The sequence below is a fragment of the Macaca mulatta genome, chromosome 9 (assembly GCF_049350105.2).
Source record: "Macaca mulatta isolate MMU2019108-1 chromosome 9, T2T-MMU8v2.0, whole genome shotgun sequence".
Lineage (NCBI taxonomy): Eukaryota > Metazoa > Chordata > Mammalia > Primates > Cercopithecidae > Macaca > Macaca mulatta.
The window spans coordinates 74,184,882-74,203,256 of NC_133414.1; the positions used below are offsets into that span (position 1 = coordinate 74,184,882).

At 46.1% G+C, this 18,375-nt stretch overlaps 1 long non-coding RNA gene across 1 annotated transcript; it reads right to left on the bottom strand.

Moving 5' to 3' along the window:
* Positions 1 to 12: 12 nt before the first annotated feature.
* Positions 13 to 5,863, bottom strand: LOC144331129 (uncharacterized). Its single transcript, XR_013398065.1, has 3 exons — positions 5,104 to 5,863; positions 955 to 1,049; positions 13 to 328 (listed from the first exon to the last, which is right to left on the bottom strand). It is a non-coding gene; the product is annotated as an uncharacterized LOC144331129 (long non-coding RNA).
* Between the last annotated feature and the right edge of the window lie 12,512 nt (positions 5,864 to 18,375).

Genomic DNA, 18,375 nt, shown 5'->3' on the forward strand with positions numbered 1-18,375 from the left:
GGATCCAAATTTTCTCCTTGCCTATTCTTGCCTCCAAGCCCAGGATGCACAAAGCTACCAGATATCAACTGGTTGTCATCTTCCACTCCTGCTGCAGCTAAGAGCCACCCCAGCCTTAACTGGCATCGTCTCTCAGACAGCCCTGGTCCTAACACATTGTTAGGTGGGCCCTTGTCAGCATTTTGATGAGCAGTGTTGATCTCGGAGGGTTGACCTTCCTGCCCCTCTCTCAGCTGGGAGGAGCAGACTCAGAAGAGTGGAGCAGTAAGAATGCAGTCTTGACTGTGTTTACTTTGGGGGATTCCAGGAAATGCTGCAACAAAAGGTCCTGCAGGCCAAAAAAGAAAGCTTACCCTCCAGAGATAAGGGGATCAAAGGGAACCTTCCCAGGCCTGCTGGCCCAAGGACCAGCTCCCCCGCCTCCTCCCTCCTTCTCTGCTGGACGCAGCCTCTCTGGTCCATTGTCCACTTTTGTCTGCTTTTCCTGCCTGAAAAGGAGGAAGTGAGCCCGGGCCCAGCCAGCACTCTGCCCTCCGCAGCTGCCTTTCAGCTCAGCTTTCCTAGAAGGGCTTTGACAGATAGAAGAAGACTTGTGGAAACAGGCCCAAGCCGACTCAAAGATGAGATTAGAGAACGGCTCTCGCTTCCCCGACCAGAAGGGAGTTACTGAAGGTCATCTCATCCATCCCCCTGCCTCCTTACACAGCTGGGTCGTCTAAGCATAGGCTGTTCTGCAGACACTACCAATGTCACCATAGTGGGCAGGTATCTTTCCCCCTTTCCACACCCTCTCACTACTATTGCCTCCTCCACATAGCCCCAGGGCAACCATTTTAAAAGCCCAATTTGATCCTACCTAAAATCTTTCAATGGCTCCTAATCAACTAATAATTAATACAGTTCAGAATCTCTAGTATGTCCCTGAAGATCTCTTATAATCCCATCAATTCTTACCTCTTCAGCCACGTGTCCCAGCTCTCCCGTCCTCTGATTGGTTTCGCAGAAGCTGTTAGTGTCGGCTGGAAATGCTTCCCCACCCACTGCTGTCTCTGTGAACACATCAAGAAGGCCAGTTGATGGCGTGGGGAAGGATCATGTGCAGAAATCACAAAAATTAAGATCACGATAGCTGTGTTGGAGGGGGGCTTTAGTGTTGGAACTGTAAACAATAGGGAGTTATTGAAAGTTCTTGAGCAAAGTATTGGTCTTAGTCTACTAGGGCTGCTATACCAAAATGCCATAAACTGAGTGCTTATAAACAATAGAAATTTATTTTTCACAGTTCTAGAGGCTGGGAAGCTGAAGATCACGGCACCCACGATTTGGTGTGTGGTGAGGGCCCATTTTCTGGTTCCTAGACAACAGCCTTCTTCCTGTGTCCTCAGATGGTAGAAGGGACAAGCTAGCTCCTGTGGGCCACATTTATAACAGCACTAATCCCATTCCTGAGGGCTCCATGCCAATGATCTAATCACCCCTCAAGGCTTTACCTCCTAAGAGGTTATGACTTCAACATGCAAATTTGGGAGGAACACAAATGTTCAGACCGTAGCAGAAGTAATTTCCTGAATGTTGTTGGGGGAGGACACCGGCAGAAACAAACTGGATTCACCTGTCCTTACTCCTCAGCTTTTGGAGTTAGTCTTCAGAATAGAAGAACAAGGAGAAGGAGGAGGGGAAAGGAGAATAGAAGGAACAGAAGGAGGAAGAGGGGGAAAGGGAGAGAGGTAAAAGGAAAAGAAAAAGAATCTGTGTCCCTGGACCAAGGAAGATTGGAAGCCGGGAGGGGGAACATCCTTCTACCTCCTCATCACCGTTTCGAACAAAAACAAAGATTAAACAGAAATAGTGAAGATAGTGAAGTTCCTCCGTAATGTACCCCTCCCTCGGGGAGGGGAGAGAGCAAAAACAAAAACACTTAGATAAGACTGACCTAGGAGCTAGACAAATAATTCCTCCAGAATACAAAGAGTTTACAAGGGTGAAAATAACAGACAAGTCCCGTAGGGGCTTTGTCCTGAACACAGCTCTTTCTGCCCCAGCCACAGGAGCACTGAGGTAAAAGTTGGGCTCATGCAGTCACGGTCCTCTCACACCATTCTATGACTCATTGAAAGTGAGCTGCAAGCTTCCTATCCTGCCCCATCTTACTTCACAGCCGCTGTGCCCCAGCTTCTGGCCTTGTGCTAGGCACTGGGGACATCTGTGGCTAATACACACTGTTCAGGAGAGACGCTCAGACTTGTACACAGACATTCGCAGCACTGTGTCAACAAGAAGTGCTGTCATTGTGATCCTGTTTTCTGAACCCCAAATTGAAGCACGTAGCCCAGCTTGTACAAATGCACTCAGGAGGACCACAAGACAGAAAGTTCAAATCCAACCTACGCTGACCACCCTGAGCCTGTGAATTCTGGAGCTCTGACGGGCACATGAAGAGCAACAAGGTTCAACTCATACAACTGGAGATTTCCTTATCGCCCTTGATGAAGAGGGCAATATTTTATTCCTATTGTCATCATTGTTATTATTATTCTGCTTTGGCAGAAGAGGCCCTTTGCCTTAGAGTCCTTCCTCCATCACATTCCTGGGGACAAAAAGGAAGATCCTGTTTATTTCCAATCAAGGGAGTTGATTCTGGGGTCGGCCAGAACCAGCGAAACAGGAACTGATTCCTTAAATCTTCCAACTCTACATTAGCAGCTGAAAGAAGAACAGGGCCAGTTAACAAAGTTTTGTTAGCATTCCTAACTATCCTTAGCTGCATTTACCTTCAGCCTGGCTTCATTTCTTTCAGGCCCAGCCCCTGGGCAGGTTAAGATGGTTGCTGTAATTAATCATGCCCTGGGCCCTAGTTCAGACTCACCACATTCAGATTTCAATTAAAAAAAAAAAAAGCGGGGTGTCTGCTTAAGAAGTGCTCTGCTTATGAAATGCTCTTTGTTGCTGAAGCAGCCCCCTTTCAGCCTAAAGGAGAAAGTTTAGGAAGTGCAGGAAAGAAGAGAGGTTTCCAGGGCCCTCTTCAAAGTACTTGCACATATGTGAGGGGATTGAGGATGATCTGTGCTCCAAAGCCCCCCAGTATCTCCCAATCAGAACAAATTGAATTTTTAAAAATATATATTAAATACCATCATAATAGCTAGCATGAGTGTTCATTCCATAAATGTTAATTTATTATTCTCAGTGCCTCTAGTTTTCCTTTTTAATTTATTTTTTTTTTTTTTTGAGACAGGGTCCCGGGCTGGAGTGTAGTGGCACAATCACAGCTCACCACAGCCTCGACCTCAGGGCTCAGGTCATCCTCCTGCCTCACCCTCCCAAGTAGCTGGGACTATAGGCACTCACCACCAAGCCTGGCTAATTTTTTTGTACTTTTTTGTAGAGACGGGATTTTGTCATGTTGGCCAGGCTGGTCTCGAATTCCTGGAGTCAAGCGACCCACCCACCTTAGCCTCCCAAAGTACTGGGGTTACAGGCATGAGTCACCGCATTTGGCTGTTTTCCTTCTCTTTAGGTTTTTTTTTTTTTTTTTTTTGAGATGGAGTCTCACTCTGTCGCCCAGGCTGGAGTGCAGTGGCCGGATCTCAGCTCACTGCAAGCTCCGCCTCCCGGGTTCACGCCATTCTCCTGCCTCAGCCTCCGGAGTAGCTGGGACTACAGGCGCCCGCCGCCTCGCCCGGCTAGTTTTTTTTGTATTTTTTAGTAGAGACGGGGTTTCACTGTGTTAGCCAGGATGGTCTCGATCTCCTGACCTCGTGATCCACCCGTCTCGGCCTCCCAAAGTGCTGGGATTACAGGCTTGAGCCACCGCGCCCGGCCTTCTCTTTAGGTCTTAAAAGGTTTTGTCATTGTTTCTCTGTTAAAATGCAAACAATAGGACTGAGCATGGTGGCTCATACCTGTAATTGAGCACTGAGACCAGCCGGGGCAACATAGTAGGATTCTCTTACTAGAAAAATAAAAGTAAAGTAAAATGCAAACATTAGCTGGCTGTGGAGAAGGGAGTGGGTTTGAGGAAGGTGGGAGTGGTAAAGGAGCTTCTGCTTTTCACTCCATTTCTTCTGTGATTTTGGTAACATGCATATACTACTTTTATAATTAAAAACAAAAAAGGAGGAGATTGGCACAGAATCAAGAATTTACCATGAAAACTACTATCTGCTAATCTCTTGGTACTATTTTAACAAATCCTGAAAACAGCAGTGAGAAACAAATCTTATTTCCCATTTTACCTGGAACTCGCTGCAACTCCAAGTCCTTAGCTGGGCTTGGGAGGCAGGTCATCGCTGACTTGGAGGAGGGGGACTCACATTGGACTTTCAACAGGGAAAGAGAACCCATCCAACTGTCTATTTCCAGTGGGAGCACCTTTCCAGAATCCCAACTTGACTTGGAGAGGTTCTGCCACTTGGAAGTTGGGGAAGGGTTCCTCCCACCCTCAATTAAAAAACACAGAACTTGGCAGTCAGTTCATTAAAGTGGTCCCCCATATCTATATTTTTCTGAAGTACTCCCAAAGTAATTTGGATTTATGATCATCCCAAATTGCTTTAGAAATCATCTACTCCAGTTACTGATGAGGGAAACTGAGGCTTAAAGGGCAGAAGGGACTTGCCCAAGGTCACCCAGCAAATAAGCAGGTGACCCCAGGCCACAAAAGAAAACAGGACTCCTCCTATGTCCCACTGAAAACAGGATAAGGAGGCTGGGAGGAGCACCTGAGAGATGCCTAATCGCTTCTTGTCACGTTGCAACCATTTTCCTCATATGGAGCCTCACGCTGATGGATCAGAAATAACATTTTGAAAGTTATATCTGCAAGGAAATGGCTATTAATGTTCTTCCTCTCCTTTTAGAGCGCCGAGGAATACATATTAATTTTCTCTCTACTTATATTGCCTATTTGCAAATTGTATTCACTACTCAGTGCTCCAATTTGTCCTACCCCTGAAGAGATTATGATGAATAAATGTGTTCCTGGAAATAAAATAAAAAATTTGTCACCAAGATTTATTTTTATAATTATTTGTGGGGATTATTTTAGAATATATGGGGGGGCAATAATAATAATGTGCACATGAGGGTTCTGTTGTGACTTACCAATATTAATTCCGATTCTCTTCCCACTTCTCCGAAAGAAGCCCAGGCTGTCTTCACCGCTGTGAACCCAGAGCAAGCAAGTGTCAAGTGCACCTGGCACCACCAGTGCCAGAGTCTGAGGGCCAGATGAAGGTTGATACTGCTGGAGCGTTGTGGTGGGCAGTGCCCTAGCCTAGAAGAGCTGGGTTCAGGAGCTAGCTTTGCTACTAACTTGCTGGGTGCTCATAGATGAATCCTTCCACTCCTAAGGTCCTCAGTTTCCTCAAATGCAAACTAACCGATCTAAGGTGCTGTTGATTACTTAGATAAAAATGCACATCTCCTCAAATCTATTGTATACTTCAAAATACTAGCAGAGAATAATTTGAATGTTCCTAGCATAAAGACAAATATTTAAAGTTATATATAGCTGAACTATATTGAGGCTGGGCGCAGTGGCTTACACCTGTAATCCCAGCACTTTGGGAAGCTGAGGTGGGAGGATCAGTTGAGCTCAGGAATTTGAGACAAGCCTGGGCAAGATGGTGAGATCCCCATCTCTACAAAAAAAAATTGTTTTGAATTAGCTGGGCATGTTGGCACACACCCATGATCCAAGCTATTTGAGAGGCTGAGGCAGGGGGATCCCTCGAGCCCAGGAGTTGGAGGTTGCAGTGAGCTGCAGTTGCACCACTGCACTCCAGCATAGGCAACAGAGCAAGACTCCATTTCAAAAAAAAAAAAAAATTACATTTATCTGATCTTTACAAATTATATGAACGTATTATATGTATTCCCAAGATATATATATCTATTATGTATCAACAAAAATAAAAGAAAGAGAATAAGTATCTACTACTCACTAGTAGATACTTATTGAGCACCTACGATGTGTAGAGCACTGGAAGGACAAATAGTAACAAGACAGATACAGTCCTTACTCCTGTGAGGCTTGCATTATGGTGGGAGAAGACAGCTAACAAGTAGAAACATAATTTCAAGTAAGCAAAATACCTCATTTCAGATAGCAGTCATCTATACTGTGAAGACAAAAGTGGACAATGTGAGACAGGGTATGGGAGATGGGGGGTGCTAACCTAGGCACAGTGTCCAAGATCTTTGCTCGCCCTCCAAAGCCCTTTTCTTATGAAATCCTTGAGGAGCGCATCACAGACTGGATTTTGGCCCCACTCACCCCTTCTGCACAATGCTATTGTGATGCACAAACTGCACAGCCTCAGACAGCTGTGGAATATTCTGGGAAGGCCCCTCTCAAGGGAGCGACATTTGAGCTGAAGTCAGAATCATGAGATGGAGCCAGCCATGGGAAGGCCTTGGGAGAAGAGTTTGCAGGGGGAATAGCAAACACATTCTCTTAGTTTCATCTAGTCACTTTGCTTATGCTTGAGTGGTGAACTTGAACTCAAGTGTTTCCAAGGACAAAGTGTCACCCCAGCCAGAAAGAAGAGTCTTCCAGTACAGCTGCACCTGGCTTTGATTTGCTCCTCGGCTCCAAATCACAGGTGGGCTAAGGCTTCAGGATGCAACAGCTGGAAGCAGAGTCACTCATGGACACACAGAGGTTCCACAGCTCTATAAAGCATCTGTGGTTTTCTTGAAGAGGGAAACACAGAAGGAGTGCTGGCCCTTATGCATGTCTGCACTGGCACAGAATCTCCCGGACACACAAAAGCACACAAACAGGCTGGGTACAGTGGCTCACACCTGTACTCCCAACGCTTTGGGAGGCCAAGGCAGGTTATCACTTAAGGTCAGGAGTTTGAGACCACCATAGCCAACATGGTGAAACACCGTCTCCCCTAAAAATACAAAAATTAGGTGTGGTGGCGGGTGCCTATAATCCCAGCTACTCAGGAGGCTGAGGCAGGAGAATCTTTTAAACCGGGGAAGTGGAGACTGCAGTGAGCTGAGATCACACCACTGCACTCCAGCCTGAGTGACAGAGCGAGATTTTGTCTCAAAAAAATAAAAAAAGAAACAAGAAGCCCACAAACATACATGTAAGCACACAGCCACGTGAGACACATGCCAACCTTGGATCCATGTGTCCCATCTCACAGCTATGGTCTGAACCCTGAACCTCATTCCTAGGCACACCCTGGTCTCCCATCTCACTGAATTAGCTACTAGTAGCCAGTAGAGAATGCAGACATTATAGATACCAGTACTTCTTTAGACCTGAGAGGATTTATAGCTTATGCTGAGGTGATAGAAATTTATTCATTCAGTTCATTCGTTCAAAAAATACGAGTTGAGTGCCTACTATCTGCCTGACAGGAATCTAAACTCTGGGGACATAGCTGTAAAAAAAACAAAAAGAAAGTTTCTACCCTTGTGGAGCTTATTTTCAGTAGGAGAACAGAAAATAAACGAGGAGGTCAGGCGTGGTGGCACTTGGGGAGGCCGAGGTGGGTGGATTGCTTGAGCCCAGGAGTTCAAGACCAGCCTGGCAAATGTGGTTTCTCCTGTCTCTACAAAAATACCAAAAAATGTGCAAAAATGACTGTAGACCATATGTGAACAAAGAAGTTTGGCTATGTTCCAATAAAACTTTATTTATAAAAACAGTGGTAGACCACATTTAACCAATGGTTTGTCAAATACTGGTATAAACAGTATTTGTGGTATTGATATTACACATACTGTGTGTGTATACATAGTCACACACACACATATAACTTAGATATGATATTATTTTTTTCTAAAGTTCACCTTAGTATATTCTTATGGGCTTGTTGCATGTCTGTGTGTTTATGTTAAACAACATTGTGAACACACTGAAATAAACCTTGGAGAAATGTAAAAAAAAAAAAAAAAAAAAAAATTAGCTGGGCATCATGGCACACGCCTGTAGTCCAAGCTACTCGAGAGGCTGAAGTAAGAGGACCACTTGAGCCCAGGAGGATGAGGAGGCAGTGAGCTATGATCCCAGCACTCCAGCCTGGGTAACAGAGCAACACAAGAAAAAAAGAAAGGAAAGGGAAGGGGAAGGGGAGAAGGAAAATACATGTGATGAGTGCTGTGGAGAACAATGCAGCAGAGAAGGGGGACAGGAGTGCCAGGTACATAGGGTGACCAGGGAAGGCCCTACTGAGAAACTGAGATGAAACTGAGATCTGCAGGAAGTGGGGGAGAGCCAAGTAAACTTCTAGGGTGGAAATGTGCCCAGCAATAGGAACAGCAAGTGCAAAGGCCCTGAGGCAGGAGGACGTCTGGCACGTTGGGGCTGGAGTTAGTGATGGGGGATAGTAATGATAAGTGAAGTCACAGGGCAGGTGTGAAGGGGGCAGATCATGTAGGGCCAAATAGGCTGAGGTTAGGACTTGAGTTTGTACTCCACCTGAGGTGGAGAGGGTTTTTTGTTTGTTTTGTTTTTGTTTTTGAGACAGGGTCTTCCTCTGGCACCCAGGCTGGAGTGCAGTGGAATGATCCCAGCTCACTGCAGCCTCAAACTCCCAGGTTCAAGCAATTCTCCCACCTCAACCACCAGAGGACCTGGGACTACAGGTGCGCATCACTACACCTGGCTAATGTTTTTTTAAATTTTTTGTAGAGATGAGGTTTGGCCATGTTGCCCAAGCTGATCTCAAACTCCTGAGCTCACGGGATCTGCCTGCCTCGACCTCCCGAAGTGCTGGAATTACAGGCGGAGCACTCCCGGCTGAATCGGGGGTCCTGAGCAGAGGATGGGCCTGATCTGACTCACATTTTGTAAAGACTGCTCTGGCTGGCTGGGCGCAGTGGCCCACGCCTGTAACCCCAGCACTCTGGGAGGCCAAGGTGGGCGAATCAGGAGGTCAAGAGATGAAGACCATCCTGGCCAACGTGGTGAAACCCCGTCTCTACTAAAAATATAAAAATTAGCTGGGCGTGGTGAGGCACATCTGTAGTCCCAGCTACTCAGGAGGCTGAGGCAGGAGAATCGCTTGAACCCGGGAGGTGGAGGTTGCAATGAGCCGAGATCAGGCCACTGCACTTCAGCCTGGCAACAGAGTGAGACTGTCTCAAAAAAAAAAAAAAGACTGCTCTGGCTGCTGTGCTGGGAATGGATCATGGAGAAGGGACAGAGGCCAGGAGGCCAGACAGCAGGCTGTCACAGGAATCCCGTGGACTGTGAACAGTGACTGGATGTATTTTGAAGATGGCATCAACAGAGTTTTCTGATGGATTGGACATGGAAAGTGTAAGAAACCGTAGCTCCAAGGTGTTTGCCTGAGCCGCCAGCAGGATAGAGTTGTCGTGTTCCATCCCTCACTTTCTGCCAGTCTCAGCTTCATCTCATTTTCTCAGTGGGGCCTTCCCTAATCACCCTGTCCACCCTGGCGCTCCCGTCCCCCTTGCCTGCTGTATGGTTCTCCACAGCACTCATTACTCTCTATTTACTTATTTATTTTCAATTCCCCTACTGAAAGTAAGCTCCACAGGGTGGAATTTCTGTTTTTTGTTGTTTTTGTTTTTTTGGTTTTTTTCACTACTCTGTTCCCAAAGTGTAGATTCAGTCAGGCAGATTGTAGGCATTCAACAAATAGTTTGATTTTATTTTTTGTTGTGTTTTGTTTTGTTTGACAGAGAAAGGGTCTGGCTCTGTCCCCCAGCCTGGAGTGCAGTGGCGAGATCTCAGCTCACTGCACCCTCTGGCCTCCAGGTTCAAGCAATCCACCCTCCTCAGCCTCACGAGTAGCTGGGACCACAGGCACACACCACCATGCCCGGCTAAATTTTGTAGTTTTTGTAGAGACAGGCTTTCACCATGTTGCCCAGGCCAGTCTCGAACTCCTGAGCTCAAGCGATCCGCCTGCCTCAGCCTCCCTACATATTGGTGATTACAGGCTGAGCCACCACACCCAGCCCAACAAATATTTTTTCAATAAATGAATTGAAATGGATGAGAAAATTAGAGGGTGAAGGGCATCAGGGGTCATTTTTAGACCTGATAAGTTTGAGATTTTTTGTTTTGCTTTGTTTTACTTTGTTTTATTTTTTGAGACAGAGTCTTGCTTTGTCGCCCAGGCTGGAGTGCAGTGGCACGATCTCGGCTCACTGCAACCTCCACCTCCCAGGTTCAAGCGATTCTCCTGCCTCAGCCTCCCAAGTAGCTGGGATTACAGGTGCCCGCCACCACACCTGGCTAATTTTTTGTATTTTTGTAGAGAAGGGGTTTTATCATGTTGCCCAGGCTGGTTTCAAACTCCTGAGCTCAGGCAATCCACCTGCCTTGGTCTCCCAAAGTGCTGGGATTACAGGCGTGAGCCCCAAGCCCGGCCTAAAATTATTTTGATGTTTATTTTTCATTGGCAGGGTTTTAGAGACAGGGTCTCGCTGCCACCAAGGCTGGAGTGCAGTGGTGCAATCAGAGCTCACTATAACCTCAAAATCCGGAGCTCAAGTGATCCTCCAGCCTCAGCCTCCCAAAGTGCTGGGATTATAGGCGTGAGCCATGTGCCTGGCCTTGACTTTGAGGCTTATAAGTGGAGATGACAAGAAGGAAATTGTATACATAAGTGTGGAGTTCAAGAGACAGATCTGGACTAGAGTTAGAAATTTGGGAGTCTTCAGCTTTCAGGTGGCATATAAAGTCACAAGACAGGATTAAAAAGATCTGAAGGTCGAGCCCTAGAACCCTCCAACAGTTAGAGGTCAAAGAAAATGGAAGAATCACAAAGAGATTGAGAAGGAGCAACTGGAGAGGAAAGGAAGAACCGAAGGCAAGTTAGGGCTTGGGAACCAAGAAAAGAAAGTGATCAGAAAAGACAAGGTTCCCAAGGTGACAACCAATCTTGCCAACGATCACCAGGGGATGTTGAAAGCATGGAGTGAATAGGATATTTGCATGGCCTCTAAAGTATCACCTCACAGGCCCAGCGCGGTGACTCACGCCTGTAATCCCAGCACTTTGGGAGGTCGAAAAGGGCAGATCACTGGAGGTTAGGAGTTTGAGACAAGCCTGGCCAACATGGTGAAACCCCATCTCTACTAAAAATACAAAAATTAGCCAGGTGTGGTGGTGCACACCTGTGATCTCAGCTACTCGGGAGGCTGGGGCAGGAGAATCACTTGAACCTGGGAACTGGAGGTTGCAGTGAGCCAAGATCATGCCGTTGTACTCCAGCATGGGCAACAGAGTAAGACTCCGTCTCAAAATAAATAACATAAAATAAAAAATAGACACAAAGTGTCACCCCACAGACAAAGGGGAATTTACAAAGGGGAAAATGTACCTCTACAGTGGAGAGATCTAGGGGTCACAACCCTAACCAACAGCTCAAACAGCATCTCCAAGGGTGATACGACCTCACATCATGGGCCTCTGATGTGATTCGATGGGAAGTACACACCACCTGCATGCTGTTCTTACCATAAAAAGTTTAACCAGAATCTATGGGTGAGGAAATAGACAAATCCAGAAAGTGGAATATTTTATAAGACAATAATGCTAGACTGTCCAAAATAATATAATGAAAAAACAAAAAGGCTAGGAGAACTCTTCTAGATAAAAATGGACCAAGGAGACATGACAGCCAAGTCAAATGCATGCTTCTTTATTGAACACTGGAACTGGAAGAGGGACAGCTAAAAAGACATGATAGGGACAACTGGGAACATTTATATGTGAACTGTTTGATAATAAATACTGACAATATTGAATTAACATTACTTTTCTTCATTGTGCTATCTTGTGGTTTCATAAGAGAATATCCTTTTCCTTAGGACATGAAGAAATTAAGAGTAGCCATCAAGATGCCCACAGATTTCAAATAGTTCCCAAAACTTGTGTGTGGCAGGGTGGGGAGAACAGGGAGAACCAATGTGGCAAAGTGTTGCCAGCTGGTGAGTTGAGGTGAAGAGTATTGGGCATTCATTGTCCTATTCTTTACATTGTTTTCATATGTTTGAAAATGTTATAAATAAATACAATGTGAAGGACTGAAAGGAAGACGGCATGATCAACTGCGTCCAGTGCTGGTTAAGGCCAACTAAATGGAGGACTGAGAATTAACATTGGATTTAACAATTTGTAAGTCATTGGTGACCTTGACAATCTGGACAGCAAAAGGGGCAGGTAGGGGCCAGACGGGAAAGAGCTGACTAGGCCTCACTTTGAGGACAATGGGAGTAAAATTAAGCACATCAGCATTTTAGAGCAATCAATCTGACAGTTTGGGAAAGGATGGCTGAGAAGGGAGAGAGTAGGAAAATGTCCTCACAGACTCTGAAAGTTTATCCTACCCCTAGAAAGGGTGGCGAGGGCCTTAAGAGAGAGCGCAGCAATAAGGATGCAAGGGGACAGAAGGGGATGGTTGCAAAGAGATTGCCGCCCAATTGCCTTGATGTAATAATACCTGCTTGGGAGCAAAGGATGAAGGAGCTTAGATGCTGTCATTCTCCAAAATGCCACATGATAAGTTCCGTTTGGGACGTGATGCATTTGAAAGCCTTCAGGCATTGTGTCCTCCTCTGGGGAAAGCAACAGATGGGACTCTCTAGGACCAACAGCCTGCCCAAGCACCCGTGAGTCATTCCCATACTGCACTCTGTGCCTCTGACATCTGCACCACGCTTAGGGTGCTGGGGGCCACGGCTTTGGGTGTGACAGTGACCTGAAGATGCTTTTGTTTGTAAAGTCTCTGAATCCTGGGAATCCCTCTCCCCAGAACACCTTCCAAGTCCTGCTGTCCCTGTGAAGAGGCTTTCCCTAATGGTCCAGTCTTCGGTGACTGCTCCAGGGTCTGAAATGTCATTTTAATGCATCTTCCTTGGGCCTGGCATTGATGCCTGCTGTTTGGTGGTGTTATGTCCATGCATATCTGTTCCTGACTTTTCAACTAGGTGGTCAGCTCCTTGAATGAAGGGAACCCAGTTTATATCTCAAAATATTCCCAGCCTTGCCCAGAATGGATAATCAATAAACTGGAAAGAAGGAGATGGAGAGAGGGAGGAGGAGGAGGATGAAGGCCATCAGTTAACACTCTTCATACTCAAGATGCCCTAAAAGCTTGCTGTGTTGACTTCTAACCGTGGGGACCACTTCTCATTTCTATGGGGGTGGGAGTGGAGTTACCTGGAGGCCATTGCTGTCAACCCCCCTAATTCCTGAGTTAGAAGCCCTGGTAGGAAGCCTCCCTGAAACAGCCCACTGTGCTCTCCTGAAGCTGTTTGCAGTAAGTGACTCACCCAATTAACAGCATCTACATAACAAAGACTTACCGGGCTGCAGAGGTCACGGAGACTGTGAAGTGTGTCTTTCGTGTATACTCTGGAGAAGGTTCACTAATTACCAGTCATTTCCACCCCTCAAGAGCCTGTCAGCCTTTGAGATGCAAGGGATAAAAGAATCCCCAAATTCCCACCCCACACCAATCACTTCTACCTCCCCAACCCACCCCTGCATTTCAAACCTGTGACTAATAAGTGCCAGCGATGGGTCTCTGCCCACCTGGCTCAGAGTGAGGAGGGAGGAAGGGAGAGGGACGAGGTCGCCTCCACTAGGAATATTTGTTAGTAAAAGGCAACTAGGAGGCTTGCAACATTGTCTCTGTTAAACAAGTAAGCAAACAAAACAAAACTTGTATTGGTTTTTCTCAATGTATAAAGTATGAATGTTTGTAGTGGAAACTACAGGTGAGCAAGAAAAAGTTAAAATCACCCACGACCCTACCCCTAAGACGACCAGCGGTCCCCTAGATGCCCTTGCAGCCAGTTTTCTAGGTGGTATTTGCTGTGGGTGTGTGTGCGCCCCTGCTCTTTCATAACCAGCTTTTTCCATTTAATGATGTATCTTCAACATCTCTTCCCACGAGCATATGGAAAGAATGTTAGAGGTGTCAGGGATGCTTAACTGGGTTAGCAGAGAAGGTGTGTTTTGGTCATTAGAGCCTGAGAGGGAGGCATTGCCAGGATTTCTGAAAGCTGAAGGAAGCTGTTGTGAGGCCACAAAAAGCCCTTACTTTTGGAACCTGAGCAAGTGACTCTCTCTCTGTGAACCTCAGTCTCCTCATCTGCAAATGGGGATAACAATATATGCCTTATAGGATTGTTGCAAGGATTAAGGGAGATCCTGGTTGTGAAAAAACTATACAAGCATTGAATGTTTATTACCCATTTTAATAAGTGTTCATTAATTAGTGCCTGCTTGTTACTTAGCTCTCTGCTAGTCTGTGTTGAGAGTATAAAGAAGGCATCTGGTTCAGCCCTGGAGGAGCTTAAGATCTAATTGGAAAGTTAAACACACACATATACACAAAAAGCTAAACAATAAGAATTTAAATAGCTAATAAAAGATATCATCAATTAGTAGATAATTAAGTGCCAGATGAGTGGCACAGACAGCAAGCACTCCAGGGGTTCAGAGGTAAGAAAGAACACGGGGGATAATAATAATGACCACTCTGAGCACTCTTTCTGTGCCAGGCACATGCATTGTCTCATTTAATGTACCCATCGACCATATGAAGTAGAGATCATTATTACATCCATTTGGCAGAAGAGGAAACTGAAACTTCAGAGAAGTGAAGAAGCTTGCCCCGGGTCACACATCTAGCAAGCGTGGTACTGCTGTTCCTTGGACCCAAGCAGTCGTGCCCCAGAGACCACCACATGCTGAAGCACCATGCTCTACTCAGATGGAAGGAGGGGCAGGGCGGTGCTGTGTCCTAAGCTGGATGGTACAGGAGGGAGTCTCATGAGTACAGACGGGACAGAGAAGGGTGTGTTGGTGCAGGAGGAAGATTCCAGGCTGGCTGGATGGCTGGTCCTCAGGGACAGTGGAAAGCAAGCCTTGACAGTAAGACTGAAGGAGAGCGGCCAGGCATGGTGGCTTACGCCTGAAATCCCAGCACTTTGGGAGGCCGAGGTGGTGGATCACTTAAAGGCCAGTAGTTCAAGACCAGCCTGGGCAACATGGTGAAACCCCATCTCTACCAAAAATACAAAAATTAACCAGGTGTGGTGGTGGGCGCCTGTAATCCCAGCTACTCAGGAGGCTGAGGCAGGAGAATCGCTTGAACCTGGGAGGCAGAGGTTGCAGAGAGCCGAGATCGTGCCACCGCACTCCAGTCTGGGCAACAGAGTAGGTGACACTCCGTCTCAAAAAAAAAAAAAAAAAAAAAAAAGATTGAAGGAGAGAAGTTGAGGCACATGAAATGCTTTTTGGCAGAAAATGAATTGTCCATGAGGGTTTGCTTTTTTGCAGAAAATGAATTGTCCGTGAGGGTTTGGAGCAATGTGGGATCCAATCAAAGCAGTGTTTGGGAAGGTAGGACTATGGGAGGCTACCGTAGGAGGATTTCAGATGGGTGCTGAGGAGAACTGAGGTTGAGGCAGAAGCATTTCGAGGAAGATGGAATGCCATCCTTCCTAAAAAAAACCCTTATTCCCCTACTTTTTACCTTTGTGACATTTTGGGTTAATCTACATTTGGTTCCGTGACTGCCAGCCTCATTCTAGCATGTTTACTAACTCCTTTCACACTTGGGTTCTGCAGGAAGTAACTCATTTGTTCCTTCCATAAATGCTTGTGGAGTTCCCATTTCAAAGGGAGAATTGGTCAACACAATCTGGGTGCTAATTATGATTAAGGGGGAAAGAGGTCAAAGATGATGCTAGTGGTCAGAGCCGATCCCCACCAGATCCCCCCAGTCCCTGCCCACAGCCTGGAAGACCCACCCTCCCCACACCAGCCAGCTCCCCGGGACACTGTTGCTACTTCTCACTGCACACCCCCACCCCTGCTGAAGGGGCTGGTCCTCCTTTTCTTCTGAAGCAGCAGGGCAAGGAAACTGAGAACATGACAAAGCCTTTGACTCTTCAAGTAAAACGTTGTGAATATGAGAATGTGGTCAAAGAGCCGGTAGGAGTCACTGCAGGGCAACATGTTCAGTTACAAAAGTGGGGACTAAGAAAGTCAAATCATTAAAAATGTATTATATAACCTAAATATTAATTTTTTTGAGGGTCTTGCTCTCCCCAGCTGGAGTGCAGTGGCACTGTCACAGGTCACTGCAGCCTCCATCTCCTGGGCTCAAGCTGTCCTCCCACCTCAGCCTCCTGAGTAGCTGGGGCTACAGGCGTGCACCACCACTCCCAGCTAATTTTTTTTAGCTTTTGTAGAGATAGGGTTGCACTATGTTGCTCAGCTGGTCTCAGATCCTAACCTCAAGCGATTCTCCCACCTCAGCCTCCCAAAGTGCTGGGATAACAGCTGTGAGCCACCACACCTGGCCCAACCTGTATTTATTGAATGCAGTTGATGTATATGGTAGACTACGTAGGGAATAAAAGTAAAATGACATCATTTTTGTCCTTATTAATGCCTTGATTAATGGAAAAGGTAAGGGGAAACAAAGGGAAAAAGTAGGGATAGAGACAGAAAAAGAAGAGAAAAGAAGAATAAACATTAAGCCCAGAGACATGAAGCATATTGGCCAAGGTCAAGGTTTGGGAAAGTGCAGTGCAGTGAGTAGGGAAAACCCACCTCTTCCCTGGTGCTTCCCCCCATACTCACACAAGACCCCAAATGCTTCAGGCCACCACTTTCCCAAGGAAATGTCCCCTGGAGATGTTTCTGTGCCATTTATTGCATTCCATAAATATTTTTGAGCACCCCGAGGTACCAGTTTCTTAAGCTCTTAAGCTCTGCTAAGAAAAAGCAGAGTTGATTGTTACCTAAGGCGGTCAATCTTGACAGTGTCCTTTGATGCCTTAGAAACTTTAATCAGAAATATTGGGTGTCATCCAAGCTTGTGGGAGGGAAGGGCTAGAAGGGAAAAATTCTGTACATTCTCAAACCAGGTGGAGATAAAAATTATTTTCTCACTGGGCTTTGGTAAGAGGTAAGGTAATGTTGTAATCTACCTAGAATTGTGTCCAGGACACAGTAGGCACTCAATAAAACCAAGTGTGATTCTCTCACTCAATGCTGACATGACTGCTTCTCTTTATTGCATTGATCAATTTTTCGGCTGAAGTTGTTACCTGGTCAGGGTGGTATTCAGCCAGGCTGTTTGGTGCTGGGGTCCCACACAAGTACCCATCATAGGAACCCACAGACACAACTAAGAAGTAATCACCATTGGACCTGTTTAGAAGCCACCTGAACAGCCAGGCTATGGCAAATCAGTTGATGTTGTTGGTTGTGAGTGACCAGGACTAGCTCTGATTAACTTACGCAGAAAAGGAATGTATCAAAAGGATATCAGGAAGTTCACAGAATTGGTGGGAAGACTAGAGACCTAGACTTGGGAAGTGGACAGGAATTGTCAGCGGCTGGGAAATGGAAATGTGGTTGGCTATGCTACCATACCAGCTGAGTTAGGCCACTGCCTGAGTGGCTGCCATGATCACAGTGCACATGGCAGTGACTGTCCTCTCTGCCCCTCCTAGTCAATGCCATTGCACTGGGCTCACTGCTGCTACTGAGAAGAGTTTCCAAACTACCACAATCCTCTGCTCACCCTTTGAGTCTGAGACCCAGGTAGGGAGCATCCATTGGTAGAGGGCAGAGAGAAGGAGGATGTGGCCTCTTCCACTTCAGTAATCAGACGCAGGCCCTGCTTTCCAACAAGCAAGAGGATTCAGATGTTAGGCAACCAAATGAGTAGGAAGAAACTAAATGTCCACCATGCAATACTTAACTGTAGCACTGAAGGTTAAAGGTATTACCACACTTGCCTCCGGTGTCTTTTGGCCATTCTAAAATACCAAAGCCATGCCATAAGACTGTTTGTCTGCTTCTGAGGCTATTTCAAAAGCTATACTTGAAGGCAAGTCTCTAAAGTTTCTAAAAACTGTTTTGGACCACTGTGATGGCATTTTTTTTTCCTTTTCTGAGATGAAGGGTGGTATTTCTTGCTAAAGTAGGTGAAGAATATGTCTGGCTACAATTATAAAAATCCCCAATTTCACTAGCTTAAATGAATAGGGATTTTTCTAACAAAATAAAAGTTTTGGAGAAGGAGGATTGTTGGTGATGGCTCAGTGTCCCAATGACATCAGGATTAAGTCTCTTTCTTCCGTTTTCTAGGACTTTCCCTCATGGTCACAAGATGGCTACTACAGCTCTAGATATTATGTCCAAGCTCATGCAAGGAAGGAGGGGAAAGGGAAGGGTCCAACCATAGGCATCATCCCCTTTGATCATGAAAATAGAGTGCTTCTCAACACTCACTTCCTGCTTTGCCACCCCTGTACTTCTACTTGTTCCTCATTTGCCAAAATAGGTTGCATGGCCACCCAGCTACAGGAATGCAAGGGAAAGATGAAAACAGGATTGTCATG